Source organism: Musca domestica, unplaced genomic scaffold, assembly GCF_030504385.1.
Source record: "Musca domestica strain aabys unplaced genomic scaffold, Musca_domestica.polishedcontigs.V.1.1 3, whole genome shotgun sequence".
NCBI classification, from domain to species: Eukaryota; Metazoa; Arthropoda; class Insecta; order Diptera; family Muscidae; genus Musca; species Musca domestica.
Window position 1 is genome coordinate 21,371,758 of NW_026712299.1, and position 6,308 is coordinate 21,378,065.

The window sequence follows — 6,308 nt, forward strand, 5'->3', positions numbered from 1 at the left end:
GAATACTATTCGTGGTAGAGGGCGTGGTACAACTGCCAAACATTACAATACCCGAAGTACAATTAGGAATTTACTTCCTGACTTACATCACCAAGGAGATTCCGTTGAAAATGCGGATGATCAGACTGGAGGCAACATGACTCCAATTAATCCAAATACCAGTAGAGTACCAACTCGAAATCAAAATACTCCACAACGAAGACTGAATGTAGAAAATAATATTGTTGATTATGATAGAATTAGTCAAATGATTGAATTAAGCGTAACGAGAATTTTTCAGAATTTAAGCACGAACAATACTGCTATAAATCAAAATAGGCCTGATATAGACCATATTACTCAAGTTCAGCAACATGTCAATAACAGTGATGTTCCCAACAGTAGTAGACATATGGCTTCAAATATCAGCAGTCATTCTTATGTCGGTACTGACAAAATCACATCCATTATAAGAAATTGGAATTTGCAATTCGATGGGTCAGCAAAAGGCTTAGATGTTGAAGAATTTATATATCGCCTTAAATCGTTAACAGCTGATAATTTCGATAATGACTACTCTGCTATATGCAAAAACTTACATATTCTTCTATCTGGAAAAGCCAGAGAATGGTTTTGGCGCTACAGAAAGCAAGTGCAAACTATTGTTTGGGAAGACTTTTGTGCGGCATTGCGCTATCAATATAAAGATTTCAAAACAGATGCCGATATACGTGAAGAACTTCGTAGTAGAAAACAAAAGCCAGGCGAAAGCTTTGAGTTATTCTTTGATTCTGTTTCCACGATATTAGATCGTCTTACAACTCCAATTGAGGAGTTAGAACTGATAGAGATTATTAAAAGGAATTTGCGTCCTGAAATAAGGCATGAATTATTGTATGTACCGATATTTTCAATGGCTCATTTGAGAAAACTTATTCAAATGAGAGAGAATTTGTTTAATGATGATGCTTGTCGAAGACATGTCATAAACAAAACTATGACCACATCATACCCACGAAAAAATATAGCCGAATTAGAATTTCCATTATGTGAAGATTCTGATATAGATAATCACATATCTGTCGATGCCATCAAAATTCCTTCTGCAGTACCAAAATGCTGGAATTGCGATGAGCCAGGTCATCTATGGGTTGACTGTCTTAAAGACAGATCCATATTTTGTTATGGATGTGGTGCGAAAAACACTTATAAACCCAACTGTGAAAAATGTGCTAATATAAAGCTTAATCCTCACAAAACTCCTGTCCAACAATCAAATTCAAAAAACCACTAATTCACAACAGTAGTGATACATCCGCTACTGTTTTAGAATCACCTCAAAATATACACGAATTTCCACAACAATATGATGATAAATATGTACAAATTTTGCAACGAAATGGTTCAGATAATTATAATGTTCACAGGCCAATACTTTTCCCCATACGTCCCTATCATCAACGATGGGCTGAATATTTGCAAAAAAGAAATGCTATTTTTGAAATATCGGATATTTCTACATATCCTGTCAAAAGATCTAAACGATCTACAATTCGTCTACGACGATACTATAGACAAAGAAAAATTTGTTCAAAATATTTAATTTCAAGCATCGTCAATGATCCACAGGATCAGAGACTATATGCAAAGGTTTCGTTTTTAAATTTTGTAGAGCGAGGTTTGCTCGATACCGGAGCAAACGTAAGTTGCTTAGGCGGCGATTTGGCATTGTATGATTTTTCCTCTTATAAGGAATTCCACGATTTTAAATCATGCGTTAAAACCGCAGATGGCAAACGTCAAAAGGTTCGTGGTTATCTCGATGTGGAAATTAAGTTTAGAAATCGTTATCAACACCTCCGAATTCTTATAGTACCATCTTTAAGTCAACGCTTAATACTAGGCTTGGACTTTTGGAAGGCATTTAATTTAGCACCTGATATTTTCGATTCTATTTGTTTAACAAGTCCGTCTGATAATGAGGAAACTAATAAATTGCGTCTACGTTGTCCGCTTTTGAGTCCGATATTCGTCCGAAGATAGAAACGTCCGATATTTGTCCGATTAAGGAATCGTCCGAAGTTCAATATCCTTTAACATCAGTCCAACTTCAACAATTAGAAGCAGTTAAAGCTTTATTCCCAGACTTTGAGAAACAAGGTCTTGGCCGAACCAGCCTAATAAAACACGAAATCGATGTTTGCAATTCTAAGCCCGTCAAACAAAGATTCTATCCCGTTTCCCCTGCAGTGGAAGATCTTATGTACAAAGAAATTGACAGAATGTTGGCACTTGGTGTTATTGAACCGTCCGTTTCTCCATGGAGTTCACCCATGCGGTTAGTTTTGAAACCGAACAAAGTCCGCTTATGTTTAGACGCTCGTAAATTAAACGCTGTCACAAAGAAAGACGCGTATCCGCTCCCTAGCATTGAGGGAATCTTCGCCCGCCTTCCAAAAGCCAACATAATATCTAAGCTTGACTTAAAGGATGCATTTTGGCAGATCGGTCTGGCTGAGGAGGCAAAAGCACTTACGGCGTTCACAGTCCCGGGTAGGCCACTTTACCAGTTTGTGGTAATGCCATTCGGACTGTGTAACGCCCCACAAACAATGTGCCGTCTCATGGACGAACTAATCCCAGCCGATCTAAAAAAATGTGTCTTTGGTTACTTAGATGACCTAATCATCGTGTCGGAAGATTTCCCTACTCATTTAGCTATATTAATTAGAATTTCTGATGAGTTCAGAAAAGCTAATTTGACCATAAACGTCTCAAAAAGTAAATTTTGTGTGACAGAAGTAAAGTACTTGGGATACGTTATTGGACATGGAGGTCTTAAAACCGACCCTGAAAAAATAGACTCCATTCTTTCCTGGCCAGTACCGAAAAGCCTTAAGCAAGTACGAGGTTTTCTCGGCTTGTCGGGCTGGTATCGTCGATTTATCGACAACTTTTCTTCAAAAGTTTTCCCAATTACTGAACTTCTGTCCACAAAAAAGAAATTTGTTTGGACAAATGAGGCTAATGATGCGTTTAACACCATCAAACATCTCTTAACGACCGCCCCTGTTCTAATCAACCCCGATTTCTCCAAAAAGTTTTACATCCATTGTGATGCAAGCGATTATGGAATCGGTGCTGTATTAGTACAGGTGGACGAAAATGGTGACGAGAGGCCTATCGCGTATATGTCTAGAAAGTTAAATTCCGCACAGCGGAATTATAGTGTCACCGAAAGAGAGTGTTTAGCGGCTGTAGAAGCCATAAAGAAATTTCGGTGTTATGTCGAACTTCAAGAGTTCGAAATCATAACAGACCATTCTAGCTTGGTGTGGCTAATGAAACAGCAAGATTTAACTGGCCGCCTTGCAAGATGGGTCTTTAAGTTGCAAGGATATAAATTCACATTTAGCCACAGGAAAGGTAAAGACAATGTCGTCCCTGACGCATTGTCGAGAATTCATTGTAACGAAATTTCAGCCATTGAGCTCTCAGAACCGGAAGTGGATCTAGACTCCCCTCATTTTTTCGACTCAGACTACAAATTTCTGAAAGATAAAATATTAAAAAATGAATCCCAATTCCCGGACATGAAGATAGTGGATAACTACGTCTATATTAGAACTGACCATTATACAGGGGATAGTGAACAAGAATCCAGAGCATGGAAACTGTGGATACCACAACAGCTCCGTAAAGATATAATCTTCAGGTTCCATAACTCTGCTATCGCTTGTCATGGGGGAATGTTTAAAACCATTGAACTCATAAGAAGACATTTCTTTTGGCCTAATTTGGTAAAAGATGTGAGGGATTACATTAGGTCATGTGATGTATGTAAGTGCACCAAAGCACCAAATCAAATTTTAAAACCTGAAATGGGTAAGGAAACAATATCGTATCGCCCATTTCAGAGGATATATATTGATATATTGGGTCCGTACCCGAGGAGCAAAAATGGAAATATAGGCCTATTGATAGTGCTGGATCACATGTCAAAGTTTCATTGGCTCTGTCCCCTAAAAAAATTTACAACTTCAGTTATACAAGATTATCTTCTTAAACAAATTTTTCACGTTTATGGGGTCCCTGAAACTTTGATAAGTGATAACGGCTCCCAGTTCAAATCAAATGAATTTAATGCATTTTTGACCTCCCATGGAGTAATCCATATTTATACAGCCATATATTCGCCTCAGTCGAATGCTTCTGAGCGCGTAAACCGCTCTATAATAGCAGGCATTCGCACATTTTTGAAGAAAGATCATCGGTTATGGGATGAAAACTTAAGTCTCATAAGTTGTGCCCTGAGAAACTCTGTGCACCAAGCTACCAAATATTCCCCTTATCATGCTCTTTTCGGGTTTAATATGGTTACCCATGGTACGTCTTACAAACTGTTGCGGAAGTTAGAACTTTTAGGTGAACCATCTGCTATTTTGCACAGAGATGACAATTTAGCTTTAATTCGCAATAATTTACGTCGACATATATCCGAGGCATATAAAAGGAATCAAAACCAATATAACTTGAGAGCCCGACCAATTTCCTTTGAAATTGGCCAAGAAGTTTATCGACGAAATTTCGCTCAAAGTTCCGCCGAAAAAGCTTTTAATGCCAAATTATCTCCCCTTTTTATCAAATCTAAGATCAAAGAAAAGCTAGGGCAAAACTATTATATCCTGGAAGATAGTGATGGTAAGACCGTGGGCACTTTCCATGCCAAGGACATACGTCCTTAGACCAAAATCTGCCAATTAATGATCTCCAATTAATATTGTTTCCTATGAGGAAAATATTACTTGGTTTGTAATATACGATTCGACCAAAATTACTCATCACATTTATCGATTGAAACTAAGTGGCAACGCTAAAAACGTACTATCGTTCTTTGCCTTAGATCAAAAGCAACTCTATCGACAATTGCAATTCCCTTACTATACAACTATAATTTTAGTACAGAGCTTTCGTATAGAAAAGAGAATTTGCAACAGGCCTTTTACAACTCGCCTTTCAAGAAGTACAGAACACAAAAACCTAAATTGAAAAGTTAAAGAATTTTGAAAAAAACTTGATAAATAATTTTGATAATTAAAAAATTGACAAATTCCATATTTTAAATAAGGAAATTATTAGCAAATAAACCTAAATTTGCCAAGGCAAAGAATACAATTTCTTAAAAAATTGTATAATCATTGAAATTCAGCCTACTCAGTTGGAAAAATTCAATAAAAGTGGTATATAGTGACAAAGGCAACTATAATTAAGAAAAGAATAACCCCCGACATTTTTCTTCACGTGGCTCAAACTGTGAAGACGAATTTTGTTTGGTTATGTCGGGGGCCAACATGTGCGATGTCAAGTATAACCAGTGCATTTTAATACCATCTTCTATCAACCAATTATCCCCCGCATGATTTGTAATGAACAAAATCCAACATTCCGTCAAATATTGTGAAAAATTGCACTAAAAAATTTGAAGCCTTAATATTAAAATCATTCATCACACCACCATTGCCACTACGAAAGCTTCAGCATCCACTGCGATCACTTGCTACATTCAACCAAATTTCCAACAAAATACTTCTCCGGCTGGATTGCTAAATAACCACAGAATTCATCATAAGAAACCCAAAACATTATATTAGGGTTAGATTGATTTGCAGCCTCTATCGAATCCACCACAACCAGCCTCCAGACAATAATAGTGTTCCAGTTAGATAAAATATGATCTCGCAGAAAATACATCAAACCTAAAATCATCATATTAATCCTCTACCGGACAAACCACCATTCTGTCACTAAAAACCCATCCACCAATAAAATAGAATGTCCGTACCTTAAGCAGGGCAATTCTAAGACCATCAAAATCTTTATAAAAATTAGATAAGTATTATGTAAATTGTTAAATTTACATTCACACTTTTATATATTTTTTTAGTGTAAGTTATATTTTGTTTCTGAATTTATAGACATAATTTAGGTTCACCCTGTTATAATCAAACATACGCACGTAATGATATATTAATGAATGAAGAAGAACAAACAAATTTGTGAATGAGGTAGAGAAAACATTACTATGATCATTATCATCAATTGAATTTCACATATAATAACAACAACACAACGAATAACACCGCAACGACGAACTTCTTCGAGGCCTCCAACAAGTTCAGCGTAAAACGGAGTTGGTGAGTACTTTGAGTGATTTTTGTTTCTTTATTTTGAGTTTTTTTTTTTTGTCATCTACTTATCACACAAGCTATTGTTTGATTCATTCATTGATCTCTTTTTACGTTCTCGAAAAGTAGAACAAAGAAACAACA